This window comes from Carassius carassius, chromosome 1 (genome assembly GCF_963082965.1).
Source record: "Carassius carassius chromosome 1, fCarCar2.1, whole genome shotgun sequence".
Taxonomy (NCBI): Eukaryota; Metazoa; Chordata; class Actinopteri; order Cypriniformes; family Cyprinidae; genus Carassius; species Carassius carassius.
Window position 1 is genome coordinate 8,722,501 of NC_081755.1, and position 25,000 is coordinate 8,747,500.

General features: G+C 45.5%; 12 non-coding genes across 12 annotated transcripts; all 12 read right to left on the reverse strand.

Moving 5' to 3' along the window:
- Positions 1-5,234: 5,234 nt before the first annotated feature.
- On the reverse strand, positions 5,235-5,306 carry trnap-ugg (transfer RNA proline (anticodon UGG)). Its single transcript has one exon. It is a non-coding gene; the product is annotated as a tRNA-Pro (tRNA).
- Positions 5,307-6,537: 1,231 nt separating this feature from the next.
- On the reverse strand, positions 6,538-6,609 carry trnap-cgg (transfer RNA proline (anticodon CGG)). The gene has a single exon. It is a non-coding gene; the product is annotated as a tRNA-Pro (tRNA).
- Positions 6,610-7,032: 423 nt separating this feature from the next.
- trnap-agg (transfer RNA proline (anticodon AGG)) lies at positions 7,033-7,104 on the reverse strand. The gene has a single exon. It is a non-coding gene; the product is annotated as a tRNA-Pro (tRNA).
- Positions 7,105-8,120: 1,016 nt separating this feature from the next.
- On the reverse strand, positions 8,121-8,192 carry trnap-cgg (transfer RNA proline (anticodon CGG)). The gene has a single exon. It is a non-coding gene; the product is annotated as a tRNA-Pro (tRNA).
- A 1,642-nt stretch (positions 8,193-9,834) lies between these two features.
- Positions 9,835-9,906, reverse strand: trnap-cgg (transfer RNA proline (anticodon CGG)). Its single transcript has one exon. It is a non-coding gene; the product is annotated as a tRNA-Pro (tRNA).
- A 422-nt stretch (positions 9,907-10,328) lies between these two features.
- Positions 10,329-10,400, reverse strand: trnap-agg (transfer RNA proline (anticodon AGG)). The gene has a single exon. It is a non-coding gene; the product is annotated as a tRNA-Pro (tRNA).
- A 498-nt stretch (positions 10,401-10,898) lies between these two features.
- Positions 10,899-10,970, reverse strand: trnaq-cug (transfer RNA glutamine (anticodon CUG)). Its single transcript has one exon. It is a non-coding gene; the product is annotated as a tRNA-Gln (tRNA).
- Positions 10,971-13,001: 2,031 nt separating this feature from the next.
- trnap-cgg (transfer RNA proline (anticodon CGG)) lies at positions 13,002-13,073 on the reverse strand. Its single transcript has one exon. It is a non-coding gene; the product is annotated as a tRNA-Pro (tRNA).
- Positions 13,074-19,428: 6,355 nt separating this feature from the next.
- On the reverse strand, positions 19,429-19,500 carry trnap-cgg (transfer RNA proline (anticodon CGG)). The gene has a single exon. It is a non-coding gene; the product is annotated as a tRNA-Pro (tRNA).
- A 1,016-nt stretch (positions 19,501-20,516) lies between these two features.
- Positions 20,517-20,588, reverse strand: trnap-cgg (transfer RNA proline (anticodon CGG)). The gene has a single exon. It is a non-coding gene; the product is annotated as a tRNA-Pro (tRNA).
- A 421-nt stretch (positions 20,589-21,009) lies between these two features.
- trnap-agg (transfer RNA proline (anticodon AGG)) lies at positions 21,010-21,081 on the reverse strand. Its single transcript has one exon. It is a non-coding gene; the product is annotated as a tRNA-Pro (tRNA).
- A 2,016-nt stretch (positions 21,082-23,097) lies between these two features.
- trnap-agg (transfer RNA proline (anticodon AGG)) lies at positions 23,098-23,169 on the reverse strand. The gene has a single exon. It is a non-coding gene; the product is annotated as a tRNA-Pro (tRNA).
- Between the last annotated feature and the right edge of the window lie 1,831 nt (positions 23,170-25,000).

The window sequence follows — 25,000 nt, forward strand, 5'->3', positions numbered from 1 at the left end:
GCGAGCGCCCCAGGGCCCCGCGCTTTCGGAAGCTCACTCGGGGCGGCCCCTTGACCCACCGATCCGAATTTCGGGCCCCTGGGTCTTTTCTAAAAAAAGTCTCTCCTGCCATATACTTGAATGTTTTCGGCCTAGCGGGTTCGTGGACAGGACTCGCAAGCGTCCGATCGGGCCGAAATTTGGATATGTGTCTCATGGGGACCCCCTCGACTGGGCATAAAAGTCTGGTGGCCCTAAGACCTTCTTTAGGGGTCAAACGGTCACAGAAGAGACCCCACGTCCACCAAACAGGTACACGTTTTGATTGGAGGTGGGACTTCCAAAGTTCAGAGAGGGTAGGTCGTAGGGCCCCCAGATTTGAGATTCTGGCATTTCAGGGGCCCCTCAACCAGGGCCCCGAAACACATAGTCGTAGGACCCAAGGAGAAAAGTGCATCACGCTAGGTCCTCACGCTTTTGACAGCACGTTTTAGGGGCCCTCAGGAGCCACCGATCCAAATTTCGGGCCCCTAGGACGTTTTTAAAAACATCCCACCTGCCAATTACTTGAATGTGTTCGGCCTAGCGGTTTCGTGGACACGGCTCGCCGGGGTCGGATCGGGCCGAATTTGGTATGATTGCCTCATGGGGACCCCCTTGACTGGGCAGATAAGTTTGGTGGCCCAATGACCTTCCTTAGGGGTCAAAAGGTCAAAAACCAGAGGGATTGTCCACCAAACCGGTACGTGTTTACATTGGAGGTGGGACATCCGCCCTTCGGAGACTATGGGTCGTAGGGCCCCCAGATTCGAGATTCGAGCATCTCAGGGGCCCCTCTCCCATGTCCCCAAAGCACGAAGCTGTAGGACCTTGAAAAAAAATGCCCGCCCGGCACCCTCAAATCTCTCAAAATGCTCTGATCATGTAGGAGTCAGAGAGGGCTGAGGGAGAGATTTTGTGCAGGAGGCTCCGAATTTTTCCCTCGCCTTAGGGTCCCGCGCTTTCGTCAGCTCACTCGCGGCGGCCCCTGGACCCACCGATCCGAATTTCGGGCCTCTGGGATTTTTCTAAAAAAGTCCCACCTGCCATATATTTGAATGGGGTTCAAATAAATTGCGGGTGGACATGCACCACATGTGGTGAAATTAACCAAAATCCAATTCTAATTCTACAGTATTATGGGACAAAACTTACAAAAATGGGTTCTTCGGAGCTTGCAGTGTACAGCAGATGAGACTTCAACCACGAAATCACTAAAATTTATCTGTCCACGGAACCATTAGGAAGGGCATGCTGAATAAATGGCAAACGGGAGGTTTTTTAAAAAAAAATGTACATTTACAATTTATTCAGCGGGACCTCCATAGCGCTCCCGTGGACATACATTTTTATGCATATTTTACATTATTATTGGATAAAACTTACATGAATGGATTCCTCTGGGTGTCCTGAGTACAGTAAAGGTCTTTTCATTAACAATAACACACATTTGAAATAAATAAAGTTAAATACAGTTGTTATTTAATGAAAAGTGAGATTCGCACCACATGTGGTGCACATGTGTGCCAAAATTCAACGCTCATTTTTATGCAAATTCTACAGTATTATGGGATAAAACTTACAAAAATGGATTCCTGGAAGCTTGCAGAGTACAGCTGATGAGACTTCAACCACGAAACCGCTAAAATTTATCTGTCCACGGAACAATTAGGAAGGGCGTGCTGAATAAATGGCAAATGGGAGTTTTTTTAAAAAAAAAAATTCCATTTACAATTTATTCAGCGGGACCTCCATAGTGCTCCCGTGGACATTATTTTTTATGCAAATTCTACAGTATATTGTGATAAAACTTACATGAATGGACTCTGCTGAGCTGTCTGAGTACACTGCAGGCATTTTGATCAACAATATTGCCTATATTTAATTAAATCAAATTTAATACAATTGCTTTTTGTTAAACCTAAGTTGGACACATATCCCACTTTCCATTTATTCATATTGGATGGACACCAAATTTGGGGCACCGTATCTCCGCCTCCCGGGGGTTCAGGGACTTGGGGCTGGTGGCGTCGGATAGAGGTCCCCCTGGTCTGACTTTGACCCGATTTTGGTGCAGTTTGGCCCCGTTTTGGCGGAGTTACAGCTTGGCAAAGTGTGTGACAATTTGGTGAACACCAAAATCCAACATTTTTTCTATGCACATTTCTACAGTATTATGGGACAAAACTTACAAAAATGGATTCCTCGGAGCTTGCAGAGTACATCTGATGAGACTTCAACCACGAAATCGCTAAAATTCATCTGTCCATGGAACCACTATGAAGGGTGCGCTGAATAAATGGCAACTGGGAGGTGTTTTTTTTTAAATAATGTCCTTTTACAATTTATTCGGCGGGACCTCCGTAGTGCTCCCATGGACATTAATTTTTATGCATATTTTACAGTATTATGTGATAAAACTGGCATGAATGGACTCTGCTGAGCGTGCTGAGTACAGTAGAGGTGTTTTCATTAACAGTAAGAGAATTGCTATTTAATAAACAGCAAGTGAACACATATCCCATTTTCCATATATTCATATAGTAATGCTATTTAATAAACTGCAAGTGGACACATATCCCATCAAATAAATTGCTGGTGGACATGCACCACATATGGGGAAATTAACCAAAATCCAACTTTTTTTCTATGCATATTCTACAGTATTAGAATAGTTGTTTCGTGGACATGACTTGCAAGGTCCCTACGGCCGTGCACCATTGGCAGCTCACTCGAGGCGGCCCCTTGACACATCAAACTGAATTTTGGGTCCGTTGGACTTTTCTAAAAAAGTCCCACCTGCCATTTACTTGAATGGGTTCGGACTAGCGGGTTCGTGGACACGGTTCGCAATGGTCCGATCGGGCCGAAATTTGGATATGTGTCTCGGGGGGATCCCCTCAAACGGGCATAGAAGTCTGGTGGCCCTACGATCTCATTAAGGGGTCAAAGGGTTACAGAAGGGAGCCCACGTCCACGAAACAGGTACGCGTTTTGATTGAAGGTGGGATGTCCACATATCGGAGACGGTAGGTCGTAGGGCCCCCAGATTTGAGATTCTGGCTTCTCAGGGGCCCCTCACCCAGGGCCCAAAAGTACGTAGCCCTAGGAACCAAGGAAAAAAGTGCATCGCGCTAAGTCCTCACGCTTTTGACAGCACGCTCTAGGGCCCCTCAAGAGCCACCGTTCCAAATTTCGGGCCCCTGGGACGTTTCTAAAAAAATCCCATATGCCATTTATTCCCTTGCGTTCGGCCTAGCTGATTCGTGGACACGACTCACAAGGGTCCGATCGGGCCGAATTTTGGATATGTGTCTCGAGGGGATCCCCTCGACCAGGCACAGAAGTCTGGTGGCCCTACGATCTTCTTTAGGGGTCAAACGGTCACAGAAGGGAACCCACGTCCACAAAAGTGTTATGCGTTTTGATGGGAGGTGGGACATCCACAGTTCGGAGACAATAGGTCGTAGGGCCCCCAGATTTGAGATTCTGGCATCTCAGGGGCCCCTCACCCAGGGCCCCGAAGCACGTAGTCATAGCACTAAAGGAAAAAAAGTGCATCGCACTAGGGCCCCGCGCTTTTGACTGCACGATCCAGGGACCCCAAAGAGCCACCGTTCCGAATTTTGGGCCCCGGGGACTTTTCTAAAAAAATCCCACCTGCCATTTATTTGAATGTGTTAAGCATAGCGGGTTCGTGGACACTGATTGCAAGGGCTCTTGGGCCCCGGGCCTTCGTAAGCTCACTGGGGGAGGCCCCCGTTCCAAGTTTTGGGCCCCTGGGATGTCTCAGAAAAAAATGTCCAACCGAGGCCCATTTCTAACGCTAATGGTCAAATGGACAAATATTGGGTCCGTGGGACCAGGGGGTGGGGTCCGCAAATGTTCCGCATGTGATCCGTGGTCATTCTGTGAATATAATGGTCAAATGGACAAATAGTGGGTTTGTGGGACCCAGGGTGGGGGTCCGCAAGTGGTCCGCAGATGATCCGCAGTCATTGTATGAAAATAATGGTCAAATGGACAAATAGTGGGTTCGTAGGACCCAGGGTGGGGGTCCGCAAGTGGTCCGCAGATGATCCGCAGTCATTGTGTGAATATAATGGTCAAATGGACAAATACTGGGTTCGTGGGACCCAGGCTGGGGGTCCGCAAGGGGTCCGCAGATGATCCGCAGTCATTGTGTGAATATAATGGTCAAATGGACAAATAATGGGTAAGTGGGACCCAGGTTGGGGGTCCGACGGGGGTCCGCATCGGTTCCGTGGTCATTCTGTAACTTTAAAGGTCAAATGGACAAATATAGGTTTCGTGGGCAAAAAAATCGTCCACCCCCCATTCGGGTAAATGCCACTGTTTTAAACCTGAGGTGTACTGCTCCGTGCGCCACCCTGTGGAGAAGTGCTAAATGGCATTTAGGGGCCACAAATTTGGGTGGGCTTCCGCGGGGCCCCTCGGGGGTCCAGATCCTCCTGGCCGGTCAGGGGTCTCTCGTGGGCCGGCGCGGTCCGGCAGACATCGACGCCGCGTCCGGCAAAAATTTTTGGGGTCAGCGCGCAGGTCCCCTTAACCCACGTACACGAGCCCTCAAACTTATACCTGAATGGACGCTCCAAAAAAAAATTGACTTTATGGAAAAAGTTGTGACATACCCCAAAGCTCCTCCTTGCCAAGCACAGCCAGACAGACTCTTGAAGGTTCCACCGAGATTTGAACTCGGATCACTGGATTCAGAGTCCAGAGTTCTAACCGTTACACCATGGAACCAACAGTGTCTGCACATCAGTTTGAAGTGTAGAAAACATTCAAGGAGGCTCTGCGAAATGCAACTAACCAGCAAGCATCAGAATCGTGTCCGAAAAGCATTCACGGCTCCACTCTGAGTAAACCCAGGATCGAACCTGGGACCTTTAAATGTTCAGTGTAATGCTCTCTGAACCTTGTAAACCAATATTGAGAAAAACATCAAAGCAAAGGACACGAGCCTCCAGTCAACCGCAAACGGCTACCCTGCATGGCAGCCGATCTGAACCATCTTAGACACACCCTCACCTTTCAGTGAAAGTGGGGAAACCCAAAGAGTGAAGTGTTGTACAAAGTTTAAATTGCAGATGAGGAACTACGAACAGGGAGAAATCGGCACGAAAACATGCAGGAGTATTATTGGCCGAAAGATGGCAGAATTGACTGATACTTCTCAGCAATATGCTCAATGTGGGGTCGTCCGGGATTTGAACCCGGGACCTCTCACACCCAAAGCGAGAATCATACCCCTAGACCAACGAGCCACCATGTAGCCAGACACTACTCAAAACAAGGAGCTGCAAAGCGGGCTCATCTGGGATTTGAACTTGGGCCCACTTGCTCCCATACAGCAATAAAAGAAAAAAAACACACCCCAACAACAACAAGCGCTCAGATGCTCCTGCAACTAGCAATCGCAAGATGAAGGCTCACAGGGCCGTGAAGCGATCCAATAATCTATTTTTTGCCATATCTCCACCGCTTGGGATGCATTCCTAAACCAATTTTTGGAAAAATGTCAAGTCAAAGTTTAAACTGCAGATTAAGAACTAAGAAGAGCAGAGAGAAGTGGGCATGAAAACATGCAGACGCAGCTTTAGTTTTAATTGACAGTGGCTTATGTTTGACCCGGGATGGCAGAATGGACTGGAACTGCTCAAGAAAAGATGCTGCAAAGACAGAAGAGGGCTCGTCCGGGATTTGAACCCGGGACCTCTCGCACCCTTAGCCATAATCATACCCATGGCCAACGAGCCACCATGTAGCCAGACACTACTCAAAACAAGGAGCTGCAAAGCGGGCTCATCTGGGATTTGAACTTGGGCCCACTTGTTTTATGTGAGTTCTAGATTGTTTAGAGGCCATGGTTAAAGGAGGCCACTGTCGCAATACATTTTAAGACACACTGCCACAGAGAAAGTTGTGACATACCCCAAAGCTCCTCCTTGCCAAGCACAGCCAGACAGACTCTTGAAGGTTCCACCGAGATTTGAACTCAGATCACTGGATTCAGAGTGCAGCATGCTAACCGTTACACCATGGAACCAACAGTGTCTGCACATCTGTTTGAAGTGTAGAAAACATTCAAGGAGGCTCTGCGAAAAGCAACTAACCAGCAAGCATCAGAATGGTGTCCGAAAAGCATTCACGGCTCCACTCTGAGTAAACCCAGGATCGAACCTGGGACCTTTAAATGTTCAGTGTAACGCTCTCTGAACCTTGTAAACCAATATTGAGAAAAACATCAAAGCAAAGGACACGAGCCTCCAGTCAACCGCAAACGGCTACCCTGCATGGCAGCCGATCTGAACAATTTTAGACACACCCCCACCTTTCAGTGAAAGCGCCGGAACCCAAAGAGCGAAGTGTTGTACAAAGTTTAAATTGCAGATGAGGAACTACGAACAGGGAGAAATCAGCACAAAAACATGCAGGAGTAGTATTGACCGAAAGAAGGCGGAATTGACTGATACTTCTCAGCAATATGCTCAATGTGGGCTCGTCCGGGATTTGAACCCGGGACCTCTCACACCCGAAGCGAGAATCATACCCCTAGACCAACGAGCCACCATGTACCCAGACACTACTCAAAACAAGGAGCTGCAAATCGGGCTCATCTGGGATTTGAACTTGGGCCCACTTGCTCCCTTACAGCAATAAAAGAAAAAAAAACACACCCCAACACCAACAAGCCCTCAGATGCTCCTGCATCTAGCAAACGCAAGATGAAGGCTCACAGGGCTGTGAAGCGATCCAAGAATCTATTTTTTTGCCATATCTCCACTGCTTGGGCTGCATTCCTAAACCAATTTTTGGAAAAATATCAAGTCAAAATTTAAACTGCAGATTAAGAACTAAGAAGAGCAGAGAGAAGTGGGCATGAAAACATGCAGACGCAGCTTTAGTCTTAATTGACAGTGGCGTATGTTTGACCCGGGATGGCAGAATGGACTGAAACTGCTCAAGAAAAGATGCTGCAAAGACAGAAGGGGGCTCGTCCGGGATTTGAACCCGGGACCTCTCGCACCCTAAGCGAGAATCATACCCCTAGACCAACGAGCCACAATTTGCTGCTCAGTGGAGGCCACTTTGCCACGTATTTCACTCTGTTCGATGCTACGGTCGCTCCAACATCCTGCCTCTTAGTTGACAAGGGCAGAAATAGAGCTCTGACCAGATGCACTGACCAGATTTCTGAGAAACTCAATTTTTACCTACCAGCTCTAGCTTGGCCTACCTTTGTAGAGTAATGTTGATTAAAATATCAACGACAAAGCACAAGAGCTGAATTTAACAGCAGAAGTCTACATTGTGGCACTGTCACGCAAATCTTGCTGATGAGAAGCTGTCTAAGGTCTGTACTGCTTCTCCACAGAGGGTCAGGTGACATCGGTCTTCTCAATTTAGTTCCAGCTCAGTTTTATGTGAGTTCTAGATTGTTTGGAGGCCATGGTTAAAGGAGGCCACTGTAGCAATACATATTAAGACACACTGCCACAGAGAAAGTTGTGACCTATGTCAAAGCTCCTCCTTGCCAAGCACAGCCAGACAGACCCCAAGGTTCCACCAAGAGTTGAACTCAGATCACTGGATTCAGAGTCCAGGGTGCTAACCGTTACACCATGGAACCAACAGTGTCTGCACATCTGTTTGAAGTGTAGAAAACATTCAAGGAGGCTCTGCGAAAAGCAACTAACCAGCAAGCATCAGAATGGTGTCCGAAAGCATTCACGGCTCCACTCTGAGTAAACCCAGGATCGAACCTGGGACCTTTAAATGTTCAGTGTAACGCTCTCTGAACCTTGTAAACCAATATTGAGAAAAACATCAAAGCAAAGGACACGAGCCTCCAGTCAACCGCAAACGGCTACCCTGCATGGCAGCCGATCTGAACCATCTTAGACACACCCCCACCTTTCAGTGAAAGTGCGGGAACCCAAAGAGCGAAGTGTTGTACAAAGTTTAAATTGCAGATGAGGAACTACGAACAGGGAGAAATCAGCACGAAAACATGCAGGAGTACTATTGACCGAAAGAAGGCAGAATTGACTGATACTTCTCAGCAATATGCTCAGTGTGGGCTCGTCCGGGATTTGAACCCGGGACCTCTCACACCCGAAGCGAGAATCATACCCCTAGACCAACGAGCCACAAGTTGCTGCTCAGTGGAGGCCCCTTTGCCACGTCTTTCACTCTGTTCGATGCTACGGTCGCTCCAACATCCTGCCTCTTAGCTGACAAGGGCAGAAATAGAGCTCTGACCAGATGCACTGACCAGATTTCTGAGAAACTAAATTTTTACCTACCAGCTCTAGCTTGGCCTACTTTTGTGGAATAATGTTGATTTAAATATCAACGACAAAACACAAGAGCTGAATTTAACAGCAGAAGTCTACATTGTGGCACTGCCACGCAAATCTTGCTGATGAGAAGCTGTCTGAGGTCTGTACTGCTTCTCCACAGAGGGTCAGGTGACATCTGTCTTCTCAATTTAGTTCCAGCTCGGTTTTATGTGAGTTCTAGATTGTTTGGAGGCCATGGTTAAAGGAGGCCAGTGTAGCAATACATTTTAAGACACACTGCCACAGAGAAAGACACTACTCAAAACAAGGAGCTGCAAAGCGGGCTCATCTGGGATTTGAACTTGGGCCCACTTGCTCCCATACAGCAATAAAAGAAAAAAAAACACACCCCAACAACAACAAACGCAAACGCAAGATGAAGGCTCACAGGGCCGTGAAGCGATCCAATAATCTATTTTTTGCCAAATCTCCACTGCTTGGGATGCATTCCTAAACCAATTTTTGGAAAAATGTCAAGTCAAAGTTTAAACTGCAGATTAAGAACTAAGAAGAGCAGAGAGAAGTGGGCATGAAAACATGCAGACGCAGCTTTAGTTTTAATTGACAGTGGCTTATGTTTGACCCGGGATGGCAGAATGGACTGAAACTGCTCAAGAAAAGATGCTGCAAAGACAGAAGAGGGCTCGTCCGGGATTTGAACCCGGGACCTCTCGCACCCTTAGCCATAATCATACCCATGGCCAACGAGCCACCATGTAGCCAGACACTACTCAAAACAAGGAGCTGCAAAGCGGGCTCATCTGGGATTTGAACTTGGGCCCACTTGTTTTATGTGAGTTCTAGATTGTTTAGAGGCCATGGTTAAAGGAGGCCACTGTAGCAATACATTTTAAGACACACTGCCACAGAGAAAGTTGTGACATACCCCAAAGCTCCTCCTTGCCAAGCACAGCCAGACAGACTCTTGAACGTTCCACCGAGATTTGAACTCAGATCACTGGATTCAGAGTGCAGCGTGCTAACCGTTACACCATGGAACCAACAGTGTCTGCACATCTGTTTGAAGTGTAGAAAACATTCAAGGAGGCTCTGCGAAAAGCAACTAACCAGCAAGCAACAGAATGGTGTCCGAAAAGCATTCACGGCTCCACTCTGAGTAAACCCAGGATCGAACCTGGGACCTTTAAATGTTCAGTGTAACGCTCTCTGAACCTTGTAAACCAATATTGAGAAAAACATCAAAGCAAAGGACACGAGCCTCCAGTCAACCGCAAACGGCTACCCTGCATGGCAGCCGATCTGAACAATTTTAGACACACCCCCACCTTTCAGTGAAAGCGCCGGAACCCAAAGAGCGAAGTGTTGTACAAAGTTTAAATTGCAGATGAGGAACTACGAACAGGGAGAAATCAGCACAAAAACATGCAGGAGTAGTATTGACCGAAAGAAGGCGGAGTTGACTGATACTTCTCAGCAATATGCTCAATGTGGGCTCGTCCGGGATTTGAACCCGGGACCTCTCACACCCGAAGCGAGAATCATACCCCTAGACCAACGAGCCACCATGTACCCAGACACTACTCAAAACAAGGAGCTGCAAATCGGGCTCATCTGGGATTTGAACTTGGGCCCACTTGCTCCCTTACAGCAATAAAAGAAAAAAAAAACACACCCCAACACCAACAAGCCCTCAGATGCTCCTGCATCTAGCAAACGCAAGATGAAGGCTCACAGGGCCGTAAAGCGATCCAAGAATCTATTTTTTGCCATATCTCCACTGCTTGGGCTGCATTCCTAAACCAATTTTTGGAAAATGTCAAGTCAAAGTTTAAACTGCAGATTAAGAACTAAGAAGAGCAGAGAGAAGTGGGCATGAAAACATGCAGACGCAGCTTTAGTCTTAATTGACAGTGGCGTATGATTGACCCGGGATGGCAGAATGGACTGAAACTGCTCAAGAAAAGATGCTGCAAAGACAGAAGAGGGCTCGTCCGGGATTTGAACCTGGGACCTCTCGCACCCTAAGCGAGAATCATACCCCTAGACCAACGAGCCACAAATTGCTGCTTAGTGGAAGCCACTTTGCCATGTATTTCACTCTGTTCGATGCTATGGTCACTCCAATATCCTGCCTCTTAGCTGACAAGGGCAGAAATAGAGCTCTGACCAAATGCACTGACCAGATTTCTGAGAAACTCAATTTTTACCTACCAGCTCTAGCTTGGCCTACCTTTGTAGAGTAATGTTGATTAAAATATCAACGACAAAGCACAAGAGCTGAATTTAACAGCAGAAGTCTACATTGTGGCACTGCCTCGAAAATCTTGCTGATGAGAAGCTGTCTGAGGTCTGTACTGCTTCTCCACAGAGGGTCAGGTGACATCGGTCTTCTCAATTTAGTTCCAGCTCAGTTTTATTTGAGTTCTAGAGTGTTTGGAGGCCATGGTTAAAGGAGGCCACTGTAGCAATACATTTTAAGACACACTGCCACAGAGAAAGTTGTGACATACCCCAAAGCTCCTCCTTGCCATACACAGCCAGACAGACTCTTGAAGGTTCCACCGAGATTTGAACTCAGATCACTGGATTCAGAGTCCAGAGTGCTAACCGTTACACCATGGAACCAACAGTGTCTGCATATCTGTTTGAAGTGTAGAAAACATTCAAGGAGGCTCTGCAAAAAGCAACTAACCAGCAAGCATCAGAATGGTGTCCGAAAAGCATTCACGGCTCCACTCTGAGTAAACCCAGGATCGAACCTGGGACCTTTAAATGTTCAGTGTAACGCTCTCTGAACCTTGTAAACTAATATTGAGAAAAACATCAAAGCAAAGGACCCGAGCCTCCAGTCAACCGCAAACGGCTACCCTGCATGGCAGCCGATCTGAACCTACTTAGACACAACCCCACCTTTCAGTGAAAGCGCGGGAACCCAAAGAGCGAAGTGTTGTACAAAGTTTAAATTGGAGATGAGGAACTACGAACAGGAAGAAATCAGCACGAAAACATGCAGGAGTATTATTGGCCGAAAGAAGGCAGAAATGACTGATACTTCTCAGCAATATGCTCAATGTTGGCTCTTCCGGGATTTGAACCCAGGATCTCGCAAACCCAAAGCGAGAATCATACCCCTAGACCAACGAGCCACCATGTAACCAGACACAACTCAAAACAAGGAGCTGCAAAGCGGGTTTATCTGGGATTTGAACTTGGGTCCACTTGCTCCCATACAGCAATAGAAGAAAAAAAAACACGCCCCAACACCAACAAGCCCTCAGATGCTCCTGCAACTAGCAAACGCAAGATGAAGGCTCACAGGGCTGTGAAGCGATCCAAGAATCTATTTTTTGCCATATCTCCACTGCTTGGGCTGCATTCCTAAACCAATTTTTGGAAAAATGTCAAGTCAAAGTTTAAACTGCAGATTAAGAACTAAGAAGAGCAGAGAGAAGTGGGCATGAAAACATGCAGATGCAGCTTTAGTCTTAATTGACAGTGGCGTATGTTTGACCCGCGATGGCAGAATGGACTGAAACTGCTCAAGAAAAGATGGTGCAAAGACAGAAGAGGGCTCGTCCGGGATTTGAACCCAGGACCCCTCGCACCCTAAGCGGGAATCATACCCCTAAACCAACAAGCCACAAGTTACTGCTCAGTGGAGGCCACTTTGCCACGTATTTCACTCTGTTCGATGCTACGGTCGCTCCAACATCCTGCCTCTTAGCTGACAAGGGCAGAAATAGAGCTCTGACCAGATGCCCTGACCAGATTTCTGAGAAACTCAATTTTTACCTACCAGCTCTAGCTTGGCCTACCTTTGTAGAATAATGTTGATTAAAATATCAACGACAAAACACAAGAGCTGAATTTAATAGCAGAAGTCTACATTGTGGCACTGCCACGCAAATCTTGCTGATGAGAAGCTGTCTGAGGTCTGTACTGCTTCTCCACAGAGGGTCAGGTGACATCGGTCTTCTCAATTTAGTTCCAGCTCAGTTTTATGTGAGTTCTACATTGTTTGGAGGCCATGGTTAAAGGAGGCCACTGTAGCAATACATATTAAGACACACTGCCACAGAGAAAGTTGTGACCTATGTCAAAGCTCCTCCTTGCCAAGCACAGCCAGACAGACCCCAAGGTTCCACCAAGAGTTGAACTCAGATCACTGGATTCAGAGTCCAGAGTGCTAACCGTTACACCATGGAACCAACAGTGTCTGCACATCTGTTTGAAGTGTAGAAAACATTCAAGGAGGCTCTGCGAAAAGCAACTAACCAGCAAGCATCAGAATGGTGTCCGAAAGCATTCACGGCTCCACTCTGAGTAAACCCAGGATCGAACCTGGGACCTTTAAATGTTCAGTGTAACGCTCTCTGAACCTTGTAAACCAATATTGAGAAAAACATCAAAGCAAAGGACACGAGCCTCCAGTCAACCGCAAACGGCTACCCTGCATGGCAGCCGATCTAAACCATCTTAGACACACCCCCACCTTTCAGTGAAAGTGCGGGAACCCAAAGAGCGAAGTGTTGTACAAAGTTTAAATTGCAGATGAGGAACTACGAACAGGGAGAAATCAGCACAAAAACATGCAGGAGTACTATTGACCGAAAGAAGGCAGAATTGACTGATACTTCTCAGCAATATGCTCAATGTGGGCTCGTCCGGGATTTGAACCCGGGACCTCTCACACCCGAAGCGAGAATCATACCCCTAGACCAACGAGCCACAAGTTGCTGCTCATTGGAGGCCCCTTTGCCACGTCTTTCACTCTGTAGGGCAGAAATAGAGCTCATGCACTGACCAGATATCTGAAAAAAACTCAATTTTTACCTACCAGCTCTAGCTTAACATACCTTTGTAGAATAATGTTGATTAAAATATCAAAGACAAAACACAAGAGCTGAATTTAACAGCTGAAGTCTACATTGTGGCACTGCCACGCAAATCTTGCTGATGAGAAGCTGTCTGAGGTCTGTACTGCTTCTCCACAGAGGGTCAGGTGACATCGGTCTTCTCAATTTAGTTCCAGCTCAGTTTTATGTGAGTTCTAGATTGTTTGGAGGCCATGGTTAAAGGAGGCCACTGTAGCAATACATTTTAAGACACACTGCCACAGAGAAAGTTGTGACATACCCCAAAGCTCCTCCTTGCCAAACACAGCCAGACAGACTCTTGAAGGTTCAGAGTCCAGAGTGCTAACCGTTACACCATGGAACCAACAGTGTCTGCAACCACAAACGGCTACCCTGAATGGCAGCCGATCTGAACCATCTTAGACACACCCCCACCTTTCAGTGAAAGTGCGGGAACCCAAAGAGCGAAGTGTTGTACAAAGTTTAAATTGGAGATGAGGATTTACGAACAGGGAGAAATCGGCACGAAAACATGCAGGAGTATTATTGGCTGAAAGAAGGCAGAAATGACTGATACTTCTCAGCAATATGCTCAATGTGGGCTCGTCGCAGGATTTGAACCCGGGACCTCTCACACCCGAAGCAAGAATCATACCCCTAGACCAACTAGACACCATGTACCCAGACACTACTCAAAAAATGGAGCTGCAAAGCGGGTTCATCTGGGATTTGAACTTGGGTCCACTTGCTCCCATACAGCAATAGAAGAAAAAAAAACACACCCCAACACCAACAAGCCCTCAGATGCTACTGCAACTAGCAAACGCAAGATGAAGGCTCACAGGGCTGTGAAGCGATCCAAGAATCTATTTTTTGCCATATCTCCACTGCTTGGGCTGCATTCCTAAACCAATTTTTGGAAAAATGTCAAGTCAAAGTTTAAACTGCAGATTAAGAACTAAGAAGAGCAGAGAGAAGTGGGCATGAAAACATGCAGACGCAGCTTTAGTCTTAATTGACAGTGGCGTATGTTTGACCCGCGATGGCAGAATGGACTGAAACTGCTCAAGAAAAGATGCTGCAAAGACAGAAGAGGGCTCGTCCGGGATTTGAACCCGGGACCCCTCGCACCCTAAGCGGGAATCATACCCCTAGACTAACAATCCACAAGTTGCTGCTCAGTGGAGGCCACTTTGCCACGTATTTCACTCTGTTCGATGCTACAGTCGCTCCAACATCCTGCCTCTTAGCTGACAAGGGCAGAAATAGAGCTCTGACCAGATGCACTGACCAGATTTCTGAGAAACTCAATTTTTACCTACCAGCTCTATCTTGGCCTACCTTTGTAGAATAATGTTGATTAAAATACTTCTCAGAGAGGTCTTTAAGAGATCATGGCAGGACTCTTGCGGACAGGTGCTGCTGTCGCCGTATACGCAAACAATGCTACCAACCACGCAAAACACTATTTTTCGTATAAAACTGGCTCACGCCATCTCATACAATCAAGGCAAAGTGCTACGATCACAAAAAGTCTGTTTGTAGCAAGTTTAGTCGTTGTGCTACTCCTACTGTCTGTGCGATGTTGTTGTGCCGGTTCAGCTGGGCTTGGAAAGTCTAAACGCAGTCCAAACGCATCGAGCCAACATACTATTTTCGAAGCTCTGCTAAACAAAGGCCAAGCTACCCTGCCAAATCATACAGGTTCCCGAAGGAAAATAAAATCAAGACGGCCCTACCAGGATATTCTTTTGCTGTTGACTATCCTTCTCTTGGCTGGAGATGTAGAGCCTAACCCTGGTCCGCACGGAGCCGGTATTGGTGACGCCGTCCTCTCCATGGACGCGCACGGCTGTCGCCTGGGACCTGCCCTGGATTACCGGTGGGACAACGGCCGCAGTCGGAGTCTGAACGTGGGAGGAAGCCGAGGATCACGCGGGTGCTCGTGGATGGCACAGGTGGACGGCATGCTGCGGTCTTCCCTGGATGCGCTGAATCCATGTGTGGCCTCCGGTTTGGATTCCACCTTACACGGAGCGACACGTGAGGAACACTTCACAACTTTGACGCATGCCAGTGGTAAGCTTTCATCATTCATGTCTCCGATGCTGGGGATCTCTACACCGGTAATGCGGCCTATTCGTGATAAACGAAAACTTACTGATCTCAATCCAGCTATCAGGAAACATCGTAAGTTTAAATTTTTTAAAACTTTAAACCAGGCAAAAATTCTATGGGACCCACGCTCCAAACCAAGGGGATTATTAGGCGGACATATTAATGTCCGTAGTATGGTCTCAAAGAGCGATCAAATGGAACATCTACTAAATAATTCCAACCTGGATTTTCTTGGTGTCTCGGAAACGTGGTTAAGTAAATATTCCCCAGAGGCTGCTGTTAATGTATCTGGATACAATGTTTTCAGAAAGGACAGAGACAAAGGGCGAGGGGGAGGCGTGTTAATCTATGTGAAAAGACACAATCAAATGTAATCTGATTGAATGGTCGCCTGGATTAGATATTGAATGCCTTGGACTGAACGTTTGGCTTTTCCCTGAAATGTCATTTATTTTAATTTGTTTTTATCGTCCTCCTTCATCTACCATTGCTTTTTATGATAATTTACACAAACTGTTAAAACAATGTCAAGAAAGAAAGGAGTTAATTTTAATGGGTGATTTTAATATAAACTGGGAAAATAAAATTGATCGGAAAAAACTTAAAGATATAACAGACAAATTTGATCTCACCCAGTTAGTTCTTGGTCCCACCCGCATCACTCACTCCTCTCAGACGCAAATTGACTTAATGTTTACAAACAGACCGGAAAGGATAACAAAATCATACAATTTATTAACAGGTTTATCTGACCATAATATAACACTATTAGGAAGGAAACTCACCAAAAAACGTTTTAAGAAAACAATCATAGTGAAACAACATCAATTGAGTATTCCTAAAAATGATATGGACAAATTCAAATCTGCCTTAAATGATATCGACTGGACTGATCTTCTGGTTATTGAAGATATAGAGAACAGTTGCAATATGTTTTCAAGCACTATTAATACTATAATATCCTTATATAACAGAAGAATGTCACACAGACCAAGACAGAAAAATTCTCAACCTTGGCTCAATGAGGCTCTCTGGAAACAGATGAGGGACAGAGACTCCTCACTAAAGATTGCACTTAAGTCAGGACTCAGAAGTGACTGGTATAGCTATACATCCCTCAGAAATAGAGTAGTAAGGAACATAAGGAAAGCCAAAGCAGATTTCTATATAAAAGTAATTGATGATGCAAAGGGAGATGGGAAATTAATCTGGAACAATCTTAATAAATTAATTGGTAAAGATACTCAGCACTGCGCACCGGCACTTGAACTGAAATTAAATGGAATCATAACCAGAGAAGAAGATATTATAGCAAGCACTTTTAACAAATTTTTTATCCAATCAGTTGAGGAACTGGCACAGAAGTGCATTACTAGTAATATAGTGAGCATTCCTATTGATAATGACAAACCAGTTTTTAGAATTGAGGAAATTAGTGAACTTGAGGTAGAGAATACCATAAATTCACTAAGGAACTCAAAAGCTAAAGATGCTTTTGGTCTTGATTTTGTATTTTTTAAAACTCATAAACAGTCTTTAATTATACCTCTTACACATTTAATCAATTTATCAATTAAACAAGGTATTTTCCCAAGTTCCTGGAAAACAGCCGTGGTAACCCCCATTTTCAAGGCCGGTGATAAAACACTAGTAGAGAACTATAGGCCCATCAGTATACTACCTGTAATATCCAAGGTAGTAGAGAAATGGGTGGCGAAACAGCTGACTGCTCATCTTAGTAAAGGCCATACACCACTGCACCCAATGCAGTTTGGCTTTCGAAGTAATCACTCCACGGAAACAGCCAACTGCTTTTTTATCGAGAACATCAAAATGAATCTAGATAAAGGAGGCGTGGTGGGTGCAATATTTTTAGATTTCAAAAAAGCATTTGACACCGTCGATCATGACGTTCTTTTGTCAAAATTATCCTACTTTAATTTCTGTGGGAATGCAATTAAATGGATGAAATCATATTTAACTGACAGAAAACAAAGCACACGCATTAACAACACTCAATCCACATATCTAAACTCTAGAATAGGTGTCCCTCAAGGATCTATACTGGGCCCCCTTTTGTTCAGTCTCTATATAAATGACCTGCCCACTGTTTGTCCATCTGTACATTTACAAATGTATGCAGATGACACAGTCCTCTACGTGCATGCTAAAAATAAACAACAAGCTGCACACCAACTGACTGAGGCCATGAGCAAGGTATCCATATGGCTAACTAATTCATGCTTACATCTGAACATAAGTAAAACAGTATGTATGTATTTTACAAAACAAACTACTGTGACTTATGACCCTGAGGTAATTGTTAACCAAGATAAGGTTAGAGTGGTATCTGACTTTAAATATCTGGGAATCATCCTAGACTCACAACTCTCCTTTAAAAAGCATACAAAAAAGGTTGCCAATATTGTTAAATTTAATCTTGCAAATTTTAAGCATATAAGATCATATCTAACATTGAAGGCTGCAAAGCTTTTCTTGCATGCGATGATCTTATCACATTTTTCTTATTGTTTAACAAGCTGGTCGCAAGCCAATAAAACAACATTGCAACCATTGGAGTCACTCTATAAACAGGCATTAAAGACATTGGACTGTAAGGCTAATAGCTATCATCATTGTCACATAATCAAAAAACACAATATGTTTAGCTTTGAAATCTTCAGACACTTTGCTGACGCATGTCTTGTCTTTAAGGTACTCCGTGGGCTTGCTCCACCACCACTGTGCCAGTTTATAAAACAGAAAGATAGGGTCAATAGAGTAACCAGAGCAACCACCAGAGGGGACTGCATAGTTCAATATAGAAAAAGTAGGATTGGAAATACAGCCTTTTCTGTCAGAGCTACAATTTTTTGGAATAGCCTACCCAATGAGTTAAGGGAGTGTAATAGTCTCTCCTCTTTTAAAAACCAGCTTAAATCTTGGATTAGGGATAATTATAATTGTAACCATACACCAAATGTTTAAGTTTATGAACATGTATGTATGTGTGTATGTATATATATATATATGTATGTGTATGTATATATATGTATATATATATGTGTGTGTATATGTGTATGTATGTATGTATGTATGTATATTTTTTTATTATTTGTTCATATACTGTATCTACTTTATACTGTAATTAAGTTGAGGGTTGATGATGTGAACAACATATTGTCTGTTTGAGAGTATGCCCATATTGTTTTAAAATTTCTGCTGTATTTATTACATTGCTACTGTATTTTAGTGTATCTTTATTGACTTTTGTATTTTAGGGTGCCTGTTAAGATCTGGCTAGGGACAACAGATGGAAACTAGCACTTGTAGCTAACTCTGGCTTGTTTACAGCAAATAATCTTGCTGATGAGAAGCTGTCTGAGGTCTGTACTGCTTCTCCACAGAGGGTCAGGTGACATCGGTCTTCTCAATTTAGTTCCAGCTCAGTTTTATGTGAGTTCTACATTGTTTGGAGGCCATGGTTAAAGGAGGCCACTGTAGCAATACATATTAAGACACACTGCCACAGAGAAAGTTGTGACCTACATCAAAGCTCCTCCTTGCCAAGCACAGCCAGACAGACCCCAAGGTTCCACCAAGAGTTGAACTCAGATCACTGGATTCAGAGTCCAGAGTGCTAACCGTTACACCATGGAACCAACAGTGTCTGCACATCTGTTTGAAGTGTAGAAAACATTCAAGGAGGCTCTGCGAAAAGCAACTAACCAGCAAGCATCAGAATGGTGTCCGAAAGCATTCACGGCTCCACTCTGAGTAAACCCAAGATCGAACCTGGGACCTTTAAATGTTCAGTGTAACGCTCTCTGAACCTTGTAAACCAATATTGAGAAAAACATCAAAGCAAAGGACACGAGCCTCCAGTCAACCGCAAACAGCTACCCTGCATGGCAGCCGATCTGAACCATCTTAGACACACCCCCACCTTTCAGTGAAAGTGCGGGAACCCAAAGAGCGAAGTGTTGTACAAAGTTTAAATTGCAGATGAGGAACTACGAGCAGGGAGAAATCAGCACGAAAACATGCAGGAGTACTATTGACCGAAAGAAGGCAGAATTGACTGATACTTCTCAGCAATATGCTCAAGTGGGCTCGTCCGGGATTTGAACCCGGGACCTCTCACACCCGAAGCGAGAATCATACCCCTAGACCAATGAGCCACAAGTTGCTGCTCAGTGGAGGCCCCTTTGCCACGTCTTTCACTCTGTTCGATGCTACTGTCGCTCCAACATCCTGCCTCTTAGCTGACAAGGGCAGAAATAGAGCTCTGACCAGATGCACTCACCAGATTTCTGAGAAACTCAATTTTTACCTACCAGCTCTAGCTTGGCCTACCTTTGTAGAATAATGTTGATTAAAATATCAACGACAAAACACACGAGCTGAATTTAACAGCAGAAGTCTACATTGTGGCACTGCCATGCAAATCTTGCTGATGAGAAGCTGTCTGAGGTCTGTACTGCTTCTCCACAGAGGGTCAGGTGACATCTGTCTTCTCAATTTAGTTCCAGCTCAGTTTTATGTGAGTTCTAGATTGTTTGGAGGCCATGGTTAAAGGAGGCTAGTGTAGCAATACATCTTAAGACACACTGCCACAGAGAAAGTTGTGACATACCCCAAAGCTCCTCCTTGCCAAGCACAGGCAGACAGACCCCAAGGTTCCACCAAGAGTTGAACTCAGATCACTGGATTCAGAGTCCAGAGTGCTAACCATTACACCATGGAACCAACAGTGTCTGCACATCTGTTTGAAGTGTAGAAAACATTCAAGGAGCATCTGCGAAAAGCAACTAACCAGCAAGCATCAGAATGGTGTCCGAAAGCATTCACGGCTCCACTCTGAGTAAACCCAGGATCGAACCTGGGACCTTTAAATGTTCAGTGTAACGCTCTCTGAACCTTGTAAACCAATATTGAGAAAAACATCAAAGCAAAGGACACGAGCCTCCAGTCAACCGCAAACGGCTACCCTGCATGGCAGCCGATCTGAACTATCTTAGACACACCCCCACCTTTCAGTGAAAGTGCGGGAACCCAAAGAGCGAAGTGTTGTACAAAGTTTAAATTGCAGATGAGGAACTATGAACAGGGAGAAATCAGCACGAAAACATGCAGGAGTACTATTGACCGAAAGAAGGCAGAATTGACTGATACTTCTCAGCAATATGCTCAATGTGGGCTCGTCCGGGATTTGAACCCGGGACCTCTCACACCCGAAGCGAGAATCATACCCCTAGACCAACGAGCCACCATGTAGCCAGACACTACTCAAAACAAGGAGCTGCAAAGCGGGCTCATCTGGGATTTGAACTTGGGCCCACTTGCTCCCATACAGCAATAAAATAAAAAAAAACACACCCCAACACCAACAAGCCCTCAGATGCTCCTGCATCTAGCAAACGCAAGATGAAGGCTCACAGGGCCTAAAGCGATCCAAGAATCTATTTTTTGCCATATCTCCACTGCTTGGGCTGCATTCCTAAACCAATTTTTGGAAAAATGTAAAGTCAAAGTTTAAACTGCAGTTTAAGAACTAAGAAGAGCAGAGAGAAGTGGGCATGAAAACATGCAGACGCAGCTTTAGTCTTAATTGACAGTGGCGTATGATTGACCCGGGATGGCAGAATGGACTGAAACTGCTCAAGAAAAGATGCTGCAAAGACAGAAGAGGGCTCGTCCGGGATTTGAACCCGGGACCTCTCGCACCCTAAGTGAGAATCATACCCCTAGACCAACGAGCCACAAGTTGCTGCTCAGTGGAGGCCACTTTGCCATGTATTTCACTCTGTACGATGCTACGGTCGCTCCAATATCCTGCCTCTTAGCTGACAAGGGCAGAAATAGAGCTCTGACCAGATGCACTGACCAGATTTCTGAGCAACTCAATTTTTACCTACCAGCTCTAGCTTGGCCTACCTTTGTAGAATAATGTTGATTAAAATATCAACGACAAAACACAAGAGCTGAATTTAACAGCAGAAGTCTACATTGTGGCACTGCCACGCAAATCTTGCTGATGAGAAGCTGTCTGAGGTCTGTACTGCTTCTCCACAGAGGGTCAGGTGACAGCCGTCTTCTCAATTTAGTTCCAGCTCAGTTTTATGTGAGTTCTAGATTGTTTGGAGGCCATGGTTAAAGGAGGCCACTGTAGCAATACATTTTAAGACACACTGCCACAGAGAAAGTTGTGACATACCCCAAAGCACCTCCTTGCCAAGCACAGCCAGACAGACTCTTGAAGGTACCACCAAGTTGCTGCTCAGTGGAGGCCACTTTGCCACGTATTTCACTCTGTTCGATGCTACGGTCGCTCCAACATCCTGCCTCTTAGCTGACAAGGGCAGAAATAGAGCTCTGACCAGATGCACTGACCAGATTTCTGAGCAACTCAATTTTTACCTACCAGCTCTAGCTTGGCCTACCTTTGTAGAATAATGTTGATTAAAATATCAACGACAAAACACAAGAGCTGAATTTAACAGCAGAAGTCTACATTGTGGCACTGCCACGCAAATCTTGCTGATGAGAAGCTGTCTGAGGTCTGTACTGCTTCTCCAAAGAGGGTCAGGTGACATCGGTGTTCTCAATTTAGTTCCAGCTCAGTTTTATGTGAGTTCTAGATTGTTTGGAGGCCATGGTTAAAGGAGGCCACTGTAGCAATACATTTTAAGACACACTGCCACAGAGAAAGTTGTGACATACCCCAAAGCTCCTCCTTGCCAAGCACAGCCAGACAGACCCCAAGGTTCCACCAAGATTTGAACTCGGATCACTGGATTCAGAGTCCAGATTGCTAACCATTACACCATGGAACCAACAGTGTCTGCACATCTGTTTGAAGTGTAGAAAACATTCAAGGAGCATCTGCGAAAAGCAACTAACCAGCAAGCATCAGAATGGTGTCCGAAAGCATTCACGGCTCCACTCTGAGTAAACCCAGGATCGAACCTGGGACCTTTAAATGTTCAGTGTAACCCTCTCTGAACCTTGTAAACCAATATTGAGAAAAACATCAAAGCAAAGGACACGAGCCTCCAGTCAACCGCAAACGGCTACCCTGCATGGCAGCCGATCTGAACCATCTTAGACACACCCCCACCTTTCAGTGAAAGTGCGGGAACCCAAAGAGCGAAGTGTTGTACAAAGTTTAAATTGCAGATGAGGAACTACGAACAGGTAGAAATCAGCACGAAAACATGCAGGAGTACTATTGACTGAAAGAAGGCAGAATTGACTGATACTTCTCAGCAATATGCTCAATGTGGGCTCGTCCAGGATTTGAACCCGGGACCTCTCACACCTGAAGCGAGAATCATACCCCTAGACCAACAAGCCACCATGTACACAGACACTACTCAAAACAAGGAGCTGCAAAGCGGGCTCATCTGGGATTTGAACTGGGGCCCACTTGCTCCCATACAGCAATAAAAGAAAAAAAAACACACCCCAACACCAACAAGCCCTCAGATGCTCCTGCATCTAGCAAACGCAAGATGAAGGCTCACAGGGCCGTAAAGCGATCCAAGAATCTATTTTTTGCCATATCTCCACTGCTTGGGCTGCATTCCTAAACCAATTTTTGGAAAAATGTCAAGTCAAAGTTTAAACTGCAGATTAAGAACTTAGAAGAGCAGAGAGAAGTGGGCATGAAAACATGCAGACGCAGCTTTAGTCTTAATTGACAGTGGCGTATGTTTGACCTGGGATGGCAGAATGGACTGAAACTGTTCAAGAAAAGATGCTGCAAAGACAGAAGAGGGCTCGTCCGGGATTTGAACCCAGGACCTCTCGCACCCTAAGCGAGAATCATACCCCTAGACCAATGAGCCACAAGTTGCTGCTCAGTGGAGGCCACTTTGCCATGTATTTCAGTCTGTTCGATGCTACGGTCGCTCCAATATCCTGCCTCTTAGCTGACAAGGGCAGAAATAGAGCTCTGACCAGATGCACTGACCAGATTTCTGAGCAACTCAATTTTTACCTACCAGCTCTAGCTTGGCCTACCTTTGTAGAATAATGTTGATTAAAATATCAACGACAAAACACAAGAGCTGAATTTAACAGCAGAAGTCTACATTGTGGCACTGCCACGCAAATCTTGCTGATGAGAAGCTGTCTGAGGTCTGTACTGCTTCTCCACAGAGGGTCAGGTGACAGCGGTCTTCTCAATTTAGTTCCAGCTCAGTTTTATGTGAGTTCTAGATTGTTTGGAGGCCATGGTTAAAGGAGGCCACTGTAGCAATACATTTTAAGACACACTGCCACAGAGAAAGTTGTGACATACCCCAAAGCACCTCCTTGCCAAGCACAGCCAGACAGACTCTTGAAGGTACCACCAAGTTGCTGCTCAGTGGAGGCCACTTTGCCACGTATTTCACTCTGTTCGATGCTATGGTCGCTCCAACATCCTGCCTCTTAGCTGACAAGGGCAGAAATAGAGCTCTGACCAGATGCACTGACCAGATTTCTGAGCAACTCAATTTTTACCTACCAGCTCTAGCTTGGCCTACCTTTGTAGAATAATGTTGATTAAAATATCAACGACAAAACACAAGAGCTGAATTTAACAGCAGAAGTCTACATTGTGGCACTGCCACGCAAATCTTGCTGATGAGAAGCTGTCTGAGGTCTGTACTGCTTCTCCAAAGAGGGTCAGGTGACATCGGTGTTCTCAATTTAGTTCCAGCTCAGTTTTATGTGAGTTCTAGATTGTTTGGAGGCCATGGTTAAAGGAGGCCACTGTAGCAATACATTTTAAGACACACTGCCACAGAGAAAGTTGTGACATACCCCAAAGCTCCTCCTTGCCAAGCACAGACAGACAGACCCCAAGGTTCCACCAAGATTTGAACTCGGATCACTGGATTCAGAGTCCAGATTGCTAACCATTACACCATGGAACCAACAGTGTCTGCACATCTGTTTGAAGTGTAGAAAACATTCAAGGAGCATCTGCGAAAAGCAACTAACCAGCAAGCATCAGAATGGTGTCCGAAAGCATTCACGGCTCCACTCTGAGTAAACCCAGGATCGAACCTGGGACCTTTAAATGTTCAGTGTAACGCTCTCTGAACCTTGTAAACCAATATTGAGAAAAACATCAAAGCAAAGGACACGAGCCTCCAGTCAACCGCAAACGGCTACCCTGCATGGCAGCCGATCTGAACCATCTTAGACACACCCCCACCTTTCAGTGAAAGTGCGGGAACCCAAAGAGCGAAGTGTTGTACAAAGTTTAAATTGCAGATGAGGAACTACGAACAGGTAGAAATCAGCACGAAAACATGCAGGAGTACTATTGACTGAAAGAAGGCAGAATTGACTGATACTTCTCAGCAATATGCTCAATGTGGGCTCGTCCAGGATTTGAACCCGGGACCTCTCACACCTGAAGCGAGAATCATACCCCTAGACCAACAAGCCACCATGTACACAGACACTACTCAAAACAAGGAGCTGCAAAGCGGGCTCATCTGGGATTTGAACTGGGGCCCACTTGCTCCCATACAGCAATAAAAGAAAAAAAAACACACCCCAACACCAACAAGCCCTCAGATGCTCCTGCATCTAGCAAACGCAAGATGAAGGCTCACAGGGCCGTAAAGCGATCCAAGAATCTATTTTTTGCCATATCTCCACTGCTTGGGCTGCATTCCTAAA